The sequence below is a fragment of the Heterodontus francisci genome, unplaced genomic scaffold (genome assembly GCF_036365525.1).
Source record: "Heterodontus francisci isolate sHetFra1 unplaced genomic scaffold, sHetFra1.hap1 HAP1_SCAFFOLD_43, whole genome shotgun sequence".
In the NCBI taxonomy this organism is placed as follows: Eukaryota; Metazoa; Chordata; class Chondrichthyes; order Heterodontiformes; family Heterodontidae; genus Heterodontus; species Heterodontus francisci.
The window spans coordinates 16,648,093-16,658,665 of record NW_027141852.1 but is presented as its reverse complement, the minus strand read 5'-3'; the positions used below and the strand labels follow the sequence as shown (position 1 = coordinate 16,658,665).

General features: G+C 44.2%; 1 non-coding gene across 1 annotated transcript; it reads left to right on the top strand.

The window, feature by feature from the left end:
• The first annotated feature begins 4,831 nt into the window (after positions 1-4,831).
• Positions 4,832-4,903, top strand: trnaw-cca (transfer RNA tryptophan (anticodon CCA)). The gene has a single exon. It is a non-coding gene; the product is annotated as a tRNA-Trp (tRNA).
• The last annotated feature ends 5,670 nt before the right edge of the window (positions 4,904-10,573 follow it).

Here is a 10,573-nt window from a genome sequence, read left to right as displayed (position 1 = left end):
GGCCTTACCGACAACCTTCTGCAGGTTGATGACACACACAAGACAGTTGTGATCGACAAAGAACTCACAAGGCTCAATGTGGACATTGCTGTGCTGCAAGAAACTAGACTCGTTCAAAGTGGATCCCTCAAAGAGAAACACTACACCTTCTTCTGGCAGGGGAAAGCCCAAGAGGCAACTCGTGAGCATGGAGTGGGTTTCATAGTAAAATACACGCCACTTGAGATGAGTGAACCAGCCACAGTAGGCTCAGAGAGACTTCTTACTCTTCACTTGTCAACAAGTGTGGGCCCAGTTAATCTCATGTGCATCTATGTCCCGACACTCACCTCCACCCCAGATGTCAAGGATCAATTCTATGTGACACTTGACACTGTCATCAGTAGAATTCCCAGCACTGAGGGACTGTACCTTCTAGGAGACTTCAACACAAGCTTGGGTACTGACTACACAGCTTTGCCAATGTGCATAGAGCACCAGGGGATTTGCAAGATGAACGAAAATGGACAGAGGTTGCTGGAGCTATGCTGTCACCATGGATTCTGTGTGATGAACAGCTACTTCCAGGTCAAGCTGTGCTCCAAGGTGTCCTGGAGACATCCGAGATCATGCCATTGGCACCAGCTAGACCTTATCTTCACCAGACATAACACCCTCAGCAGTGTCCTCATCACTCGCAGCTATCACAGCGCTGACTGTGACACTGACCACTCCCTGGTGTGTAACAAGGTCAGGCTTCAGCCAAGGAAGCTTCATCCATCCATGATGAAAGCTCGTCTTCTGATCAACACTTGCCGAACCACTGATCCAGAAAGGACCCAGGAGTTCCTCAACATCCTCGATCAGGCTCTTTCAGACAACAATGCTCAAGGCCTCAGTGCAGTGTCAAAGTGGAATCATCTGCACACCACCATCTATATCTCTGCACTCACTGTGTATAGGAAAAGAGATGGGAGGAATGCTGACTGGTTTGAGGCTTATTGGACTGAAATGGAGTCAGTTACTGTAACTAAGAGGAGGGCCCTCATGAACTACAAACAAGTCCCCAGCAAACAACATCTAATTGCTCTCAGAGCTGCCAGAAACAAGTCTCTGCAGACTGCTCGGCACTGCACCAATCAATACTGTTTAAAACTCTGCTGATGAATCCGGGGATGCTAGAGGGATGTATGAAGGAATTAAGAAAGCAATGGGCCCAGTAGTAACTAAATCAGCACCTTTTGAAGACAAAGAGAGGGGTGATCATCACTGAACCTAACAAGCAGATGGAAAGGTGAGTGGAGCATTATCTTGAACTCTACATAACGGAGAACATTGTCATTGAAGTAGCTCTCAGTGCCATTCCAGACTTCCCTGTCATGGAGGAACTGGACAGTCAGCCCACCATAGTCCAGCTCAACAAGGGCTCAAAACATGCGTGATGCAAACATTGTCACCTTGTACAAAATTAAGGGGGATCGCAGTGACTGCAGCAATTATCGGAGCCAGCTGCTCAGTTCCACTCACCTGCTCGATCCCTTTCCTCCTGCAAGTTCCTTTGCTTCAAGTATCCATCCAATTTCCTTTTCAAATCATTGATTGTCTCTACTTCCACCACACTCGTGGGTCAGGACATTACCAATCACAGCATAAAAATATTCCACCTCACCCAAGGATGGGAAATATTTATATCTTCTATATTTAGCTTATTCTCTATCTCTACGAGAATAGAATGGCAGTCAACATGAAAGGGAACCCAAAAATCTTCGAGCAGTATATAAATAATAAGCAGGTAGTCAGCGGTGAAGTGGGCCCCATTAGGGACAAAGAGGGTAATATATACTTCGAGCTGCAGGGCAATGTTAATCTAGTTAATAAGTACCTTGTACCAATGATCACTAAGGAAGTGGAATTTGACAAAATATCAGGAGAAGTGGAGAGTGTAGAGGCAATGGAGAGGGTACAAATTGAGAGAGGGAGGTACTGAAAAGGCTGGTTATGCTTCAGGAAGATATATTACCTGGTCCGGATGGCTTTCATCCCAGATTGCGAAAGGAAATGTGGATGCAGATAACAGAAAGGCTTGCTGTAATCTTCCAATCTTCCCTGGATACGGGGGAGGTGTCAGAGGATTAAACAGTTGCAAATGTGACACCCTTATTCAAGAAAGGGTGTAAGGACAGTCCGGCTAACTACAGGCCAGTTAGCTTAACAGCAGTGGTGGGTAAGGTTTCAGAAAGAACAATCAGGGAAAAAATCAACAGTCACTTGTAGAGGTTTGAGTTAATTAAGGAGAGTGAGCATGGATTTATACATGGGAGTTCATGCTTGACTAATCTAGCTGCATTTTTTGATGAACGAACAGAGAAGGTTTATGAAGGGCATGCAGTGGATGTTGTTTCTATGGATTTTAAGAAACGACACATAAAAGGGTGATTAACAACATTGAGGTTCATGGAATAGGAGGGTCAGTGTCCAATTGGATAGGAAATTGGCTTAAGGACAGAAAACAGCAAGGCGTAATAAATGATTCATTCTCAGACTGGAAGGTTGTCGACAGTGCTGTTCCCCAAGGGTCACTGCTGGAACCACTGCTTTTTACTTGCGACAGATAAATGACTTGGATCTTGGAATATAGAGTAGAATCTCAAAATATGCCGATAACACCAAACTTGGAGAAGTGGCAAACAGTGAGGATGAAATGAATCACCTGCAACAAGACAGTGATAGGCTAGCAGAATGGGCAGACAGGTGCAGATGGATTTTAATAGTGACTAGTGTGAGGTGATGCATTTTAGCAGAAGGAATAGGGAGAGGCAATATATACTTAATGGCACAGTTCTAAAGAGTTTGCAGGAATAGAGGGACCTGTTCACTGTTGGTACCGGCTTTAATCCAACCCAGGTAAAAATCAGGGTACATTGTGGGCAATGAGCCCAAATTGCTGAACTACAGGTCCCTGTCACTTTAAAGAGTGGGCTGATGCGATTATGATCAGAGGCTCCTTCTAAGCACATTTCTCACCACCACAACTTCCAGATGCTGGTGTTAGTGTGTGCATGTACCAGCAGTTGCAGTGCTGTTCAGACCCTCAATAGCAGTGAAAGTCTCAGAGTTCACCGCTATTGGGGCTGTAAAATCCAGGCCAATATCTCACAGTCCTGTTAGATTTGCTCTCCATCTGTACAAAATCAAACTCCACACATTGTCTTTCACTCACTCCTGTTTCCAGCCCTGATGGTGCAGAAATCCCCTCTCAAAGGTACACAATCCAGTTGATTTCTGATCAAATACCTCCTTCCTCATTCAATAGAGGAAACAGAGACATGAACAGGAGTCAGGTGCAAGAAAGTTTCACCAACAGAGCAAAGAAAGGCACCAACAAAAGTCACACCTACTTTCCAAATCATTTCACTGGAATATTCTTTCACTTGTTTTGTCGGATGACTGCAATAAATCTGAAAATGAGCACCATGAGGTTTGTGTTCACTAGTCACTTGTTCTCCTGTGTTTGTCTGTCAGGTTTGTAATTCAATTTGTATTGGATATTGAAGAGAATCTCTTTTCAAGATGATTACACATTGTACTGTGTTTCAAGCAACCAACTTGGAAAATGGCAGAAAATGAATGTTTCAATACCTGTGTGACCAGATTCTTCCAATGCTTTTCAACAGCTAGATTGATGATGCTTGTAATCTGTATCCTGTGGAGAATGGGAGAGGAGAATAAAAACATGGTGCATGAACAGGACAGACTGTGTAAAATGGGAGCACAGAAATACTGCCACCTCATTGAAAGTTAATGAGATTTATTCGAAGTCAGACACCTGTCCACAATGAACAAGTGAATACATTAATTGTCCACTTTCAATCTAAATGGGACTGAGGTTCCAACAGAGAAGTTTTCTGGAAAATACCTGCTGCAGTTTTAAAATTGATGAACTGGAACATCTTATACTAACTTTCAAATAACTGTCGTGATTGTATAGTTCCCATAGTGGAGAGAAGGAGTTGTTTATAAATATAAGCAGAAAGACACATTTGTGGATTGGTGAATGAACTTTATCTTTCTGAAATGTATTTGTCCATTGGTTGCAGGTCACTGGAAATTCTTTTTTACATTTCAATTGTAGCAGCAGCAGTTAGCAGCAAAATGTCTGATTAATCAGAGTAGTGGGTCTGGGAAACACTTAAACAGCCGAGACCCTGTAAAACAGAACTCCAAGTAATAGTTTAAATAAGGCACTGAACTGACAGAGCAGTAAAGGCCTGCTCAGGTCAGGAAAAAAAACCCGAAACGAACCTGACAGAACCACATTGGACCCGAGCCTGACCCGGCCCGAGTATCTCCATTTATTCCCACGCCCAAACTAACCCGAGCCTAACCCGACCACCGGAATGTTCACTTTATCTACCTCCCGATTCCGAATCTGCAGGAAGCTGCAGCATGAGCGCAATGACGTCATAGAGATGCTCACTTGCTCACTGCGCAGACTCAGAGATTCCCTCCTTCATGACCCGGACTCCTGGCTTTGGTTGGCTTTTCAACTTTTGACACTTATTAAACTCAACTTCCCAGCAAAGTTAAATGTAACACTTACTGTGTGTGTCCGACACGGACTCAGACCAACCTGGACCCAGCCTGACCTGAACCTGACCCAACCTGACCCGAGCCCGAAAGCCAGAACCGGAAGAGCGACCCGACATGACCCGAACCCGACACAGGTCGTCGGGTTCAGGTCGGATTGCAGGCCTTCACAGAGTGGAGGTCAGATGAGGATTGAATTAATTTCAATCACTGAATCTAAACAAGAAGTAAATCTGTCAGGAATGGAACACTTTGCTTTATCGGCGAGCTTGTGGCACAACGGTAGCGCGTCTGACTCCAGATCAGAAGGTTGCGTGTTCAAATCACGTCAGGTTCAGTTGTGTTTCACAGCAGCTCAAGTTCCTGGATTTTATATCAGAAGAGAGTTCAATCCATTGGAATGTTCATTGAATGGTTGAATTTCAAGATCAACTCTAATAGATTAAAGTCCTGATTTCTGGTTTCGTTCCATTTCCATGCTCAGTTCTTATTTCACACTGTTTTATATCAGAACAATGTTTCAGGGATGTGATGTGTCCATTGTTTGTACAATCGCTCTGTCACCCAGTGTGAGAAATAAAACACAAACCGCCCAGCGTGCGGCTCAAACCCAAACCTGGCTCAGTCTATAGGCCGCTTAGTTCAGTTGGTTAGGACGCAGTGTTGATAACAACAAGGCTGTGGATTTGATCCCCATGTGCGCTGTCACATGGTCAGTCAATAATTTGACACATTTTTGTTACACATAAAATCCAACTTTTGGATGCAAACAAGTTTACATAAAATGTCAAAGTGAATTTATTTTGAATAACATCCATTGTATCTTTGTCACTGATCTGGAGTAACACAGAATTCTTTCCAATTATCTTCCGTTTGCTGATAAACGTTGAACTCGTGGCCTGTTCTCGTTAATGGTCACGAGCAACAAAAACAGACAGAGCGAGTCTGACCACCCAGAGATGTGGAAAAGGCTTCAGTTTGGGACAAATGCAGCAAATCAAATGTTCACCCGGCCCCGAAAGATTCAAAAACTGGGGAAAAGGACACAGGGAGATAGAGAATAAGCTAAAGCAGACAAGGTAAATATTTCCCATCCTTGATATCTCTCTATTCCAATCCAACCTTCAGAGTTGGGTAAATAATTTCAGTGTAAAGTGTGCAGCTCAAGAGTCAAAACCAAAGGGTGATGCAGAATAAAGGAGAACTGCCAAAACCCCAGATTGAACCAGGGATCTTCAGTCTAACACACTCCCAACTGAGCTATTTCAGTCTCACAGGCTTGGGATGATAAGTGGCAAGTAACATTCGCACCACACAAGTGCCAGGCAATGAATATCTCCAACAAGAGAGAATCTAACCATCTCCCCTTGACATTCAATAGCATTACAATCACTGAATCCCCCACCATCAACATCATGGAGGTTACCATGGGTAGCCATACAAATAACGTGACTAGAAGAGCAGGTCAGAGGCTTGGAATCCTGAGGTGAGTAATTACAGTGCACCTGTTGGCTCCACCCCAGGGACTGAATTTGTTCTGTAAACCATGAAGCAGCTTCCTCTCAAATCCCAGGTTTATTAATAAATACTTTTACAAAAGCCCCAAAGTGTGATATATTCCTCTCACTCATCCATGACTCCTGACTCCCCAAAGCCTGTCCACCATCCACAAGGCTAAGTCAAGAGTGTGATGGAATATTCTCCACTTGCCTGGATGGGTGCAATTCCAACTCAAGAATCTCAACACCGCCAGGACAAAGCAGCCCGCTTGATTGGCACCCCATCTGCAAACATTCACTCCCTCCACCATCGACGCACAGTTGCAGAGTGTGTACCGTCTACAAAATCCACGGCAGCAATGCACCACAACTCCTTAGACAGCACCTTCCAAACCAGTGACCTTTACCACCTAGAAGGGCAAGGGCAGCAAATACAGGGGATACCACCACATGCAAGTTCCCCTCCAAGCCACACACCATCCTGACTTGGAACTATATCGCCGTTCCTTCACTGTCGCTGGGTCAAAATCCTGGAACTCCCTTTCTCACAGCACTGTGGGTGTACCTACCCCACATGGACTGCAATGGTTCAAGAAGGCAGCTCACCACCACCTTCTCATGGGCAATAAATGCTGGCCTAGCCAGCGATGCCCACATCGCATGAATGAATGAATAAAAAAGTGAAGTATCCCTTGTGTCATTGTTTTGGTAGAAAATATAACCCTGGTGGAATTGCCCCTCCCAATCACACCTCACTTCATAGAACATAGAAAATGGAGAAAATTTATGGCACAGACTGAGACCATTTAGCAATCGTGTCTGTGCCAGCTGAAAAAGAGCGATCCAGCCCAATCCCACTTTCCAGGTCTTGGGAATGGGATCTGAACAGATCTCAGAGCTCACATTATGTGAATGTTCTGTTGAAGTATTGGTGAGCTGATATACCAGGGGAGATTCACACTGTTAGACACAGTGTGAAATACATTCAAGTATTTATAAAACATTACAACATGTGAGTAATATTCCCCATTGATTTCTCAGCACTGATGGATTGTGAAGTGGGAGACAGCCAGAAGTCCCAGTGATCCACACTGACCATGAGCTGAGAATGAAATGAGATAAAGTTCAATCTTCAGCAGCGAGATGCTGCAGAGAGGTAAGAGTCCTGAATCAAGGAAAGACTTTCTCATACTGCTGTTGAATCTCATTTCAAACACTCCTTGAACTCTCTGCCGAGGAATTCAGAGCTTTAGAATGGCTGTAAAATCGGCCTAAAAAGGAAATAAAAGACACCCACCGTGAGGCTCAAACTCAAAAACTTGAGATTCAGAGTTTCATGCTTTCATCGACTGAGCTCACTAGGCCTGAGACAGTGTCCCCATCCTGTCTGTTATTGGACGGTGCAGCTGTTGGCTCCACCCCAGGGACTGAATTTGTTCTGTAAACCATGAACCAGCTTCCTCTCAAATCCCAGGTTTATCAGTAAATCCTCTTAAAGATCCCCAGAGTGTGATATATTCCTCACACTCAACCAGAATAAAAGTTACATCTTTTGCTCTTTTTACCTTCCAAACATTGACTTCTATTTTTCTCAGCATTTATTTCTCTCTCTTTTTTATATTGTGCATTTCCTAATAAACATTTCATTTCAATTATTTATGAGGGATGAAATGAACAGAAGAGATTTTCTGCAATGGTACCAGGGGTGTGGGACAGAGTGAGTGGTTCGGATCTGGAATACACTGCCTGAGAGTGTGCTGGAGGCAGATTCAATCGTATCTTTCAAAAGGGAATTGGATAAACACCTGAATAGAGAAAATTTGCAGGGTTACAATGAAAGGGCAGAGGAGTGGAATTAGCTGATTTGCTCTTGCAAAGAGCTGTCATGGACATGATGGACTGAATGGTCTCCTTCTGTACTGTAACAATTTGATTCCTTGATTCTAACTCTGTCAAAGTTGTTCTGAACTTGCTCTGCTCCAAGGAGAACAACCGCAGCTTTTCCAGTCTCTGCACATAACTGAAGTTATGAGGAACCATGGGGAACCCACTGTAAACCTTCCTCCAGACAGAAATACAACTGTTCACCACCACACTGTGACCCAGCTGTTCACAATATATATCAATGATTCGGAGGTGGGAACCAAATGTCGTATTTCCAAGTTCGCAGATGACACAAAACTAGGTGGGAATGTGTGTTGTGAGAAAGATGCAAAACAGCTTCAAGGGGATTTGGACAGACTTAGTGAGTGGACAAGAAAGTGGCACATGGAATATAATGTGTAAAAAATGTGAGGTTATCCACTTTGGTAGGAGAAACAGATGTGCAGATTATTTCTTAAATGGTAAGAGATTAGAAAGTGTAGATGTACAAAGGGGCCTGGGTGTCCTTGTCAATCAGCGACTGAAAGCTAACATGCAGGTGCAGCAAGCAATTCAGAAGACGAATGATATGTTAGCCTCTATCACAAGACGATTTGAGTACAGGAGTAGTGAAATCTTGCTTCAATTGTATATAACCTTGGTTGGACTGCACTTTGGAATACTGTGTGCAGTTTTGGTCCCCTTACCTGAGGAAGGATATCATTGCCATCGAGGGAGTGCAATGAAGGTTCACCAGACCTGTTCCCGGGATGGCAGGACAGTCCTATGAAGAGAGATTGGGGAAACTGGGACTGTATTCTCTAGAGTTTCAAAGAATGAGAGGTGATCTCATTGAAACTTACAAAATATTTAAAGGGATAGACAGGGTAGATGAAGTTTTTCCTCCGGTTGAGGAATCTAGAACCAGGGGACACAATTTCAACATAAGGGGAAAGCCAGTTTGGACAGAGACGAGGAGAAATTTCTTTACTCAGAGGGTTGTGAATCTTTGGAATTCGCTACACCAGAGAGCTGTGGAAGCTCAGTCATTGAGTATGTTTAAAGCAGAGATTGACAGATTTCTAAATACAAATGACATAAGGGATATGGAGATGGTGTGGGAAAAAGGCATTGAAGTGGATGATCAGTCATCATCATATTGAATGGTGGGGTGGTCTCGATGGGCTGAATGGCCTACTCCTGCTTCTGTGTTCCTATCAGTCTGCAAACTTCATATTCATGCTGTCATTGTCTCTTTTATTCCATGGGCTTCAGTTTTACTGGCAGTCTAGTATGTGACATCATCAAGAAGGTTTTCAATAAGTCAAATAAGGAGAAATTGTTTCCAGTGGCAAAAGGGTCAGTAACCAGAGGATGTATTTATCAGGTAATTGAGAAAAGAACCAGAGGCGAAATGAGGAATGATTTTTTATACAGTGATGTGTTGTGATCTGGAATGCACTGTCTGATCAGGACTTGAAAGCAGATTCAGTCGTAACTTTGAAAAGCAATTGGGATAAATACTGGAAGGAAAAATGTACAGATGACAGGAAAAAGCTGAGCAGCAGTTCTAATTGGATAACATAACCAAAGAGACAGCACTGACGCAATGGACCAAATGTTCCCCTTCTTTGGGTATCATTCTATGGTTTTATGAACATAATGTTGATACAATTCGCTGAGTTGGAAGGGAAGTGAACCCAGATTCCGGGTATTCTGAACACCAGACCCAAACCAACTGAACAAGCCTGTTGTTTAATCTCTGTTATTCACACCAGCTTCTCCTCGCTCTTTCTGTGTTTCCTGCCTGGTCTGTTCCTCTGACCTTCATTCCTGACACTCTATTGAGAATGGCCAACTCACTGCACCTCTCACTCACACCATCACTCCACCCCTTCACCCACTTCCAAACCTCTCTGTTGAACAGCAACTCACATCTGCTCCTCTGCTCCATTAATATAACAGGAAAACATTTTCAAACAGACATTTCCAGACAGTGAACGTTCCAGTAAGACAAGGTAAAGAGCAGATTCATTCACTTTGAACACAGAGAGAGCAGCTCTCCCTGTTCAGGCTAAGGTGCAGATGTAGTTTCACTCCCATTAGTCTTAGAGACATGGGCCAGAATTTTAAGGGACCTTTGGAGACGGGAATGGAGGCTGGGGAGGGGGAGGGGGGGTGTATAAAATAGGGATGGAAGACGTCGGACCGGACTTTTCTGTCGGCGGCTGACATGGAGGGCAGACTTCACACATCCACACGGCAAGAAGGCATTTAAAGTATTTATGAGTCCAATTGTCAGCAATTTTATTCACTGGATCCAATTGAACTAATAGTGCACGGGAACCACGGGGCTTCAGAGCCTCGCCTGGTTAAAGGAGGTGACTGGGAGGTGGGAGCTGAGTGTTGGCTTCACTGGGAAGCTATCGGGTGAGGCAGCGTAACTTGGCAGTAAGGGTGGAGATGGAAAGGGCATCGGGAAACACTGTCAGGAGTGGGGGCCAATGTGCCAGCTCTGCAGGGTGAGCCACACCAGGGTACCATTGGGGCAGTGCCACCTCATTGAGGGTGACAAGTGAGGTAAATGTGGCTGGGTGTTGTTTACTGTGAAGGCCTTGCACTCAGGGAGGGGCAACCTGTCATGG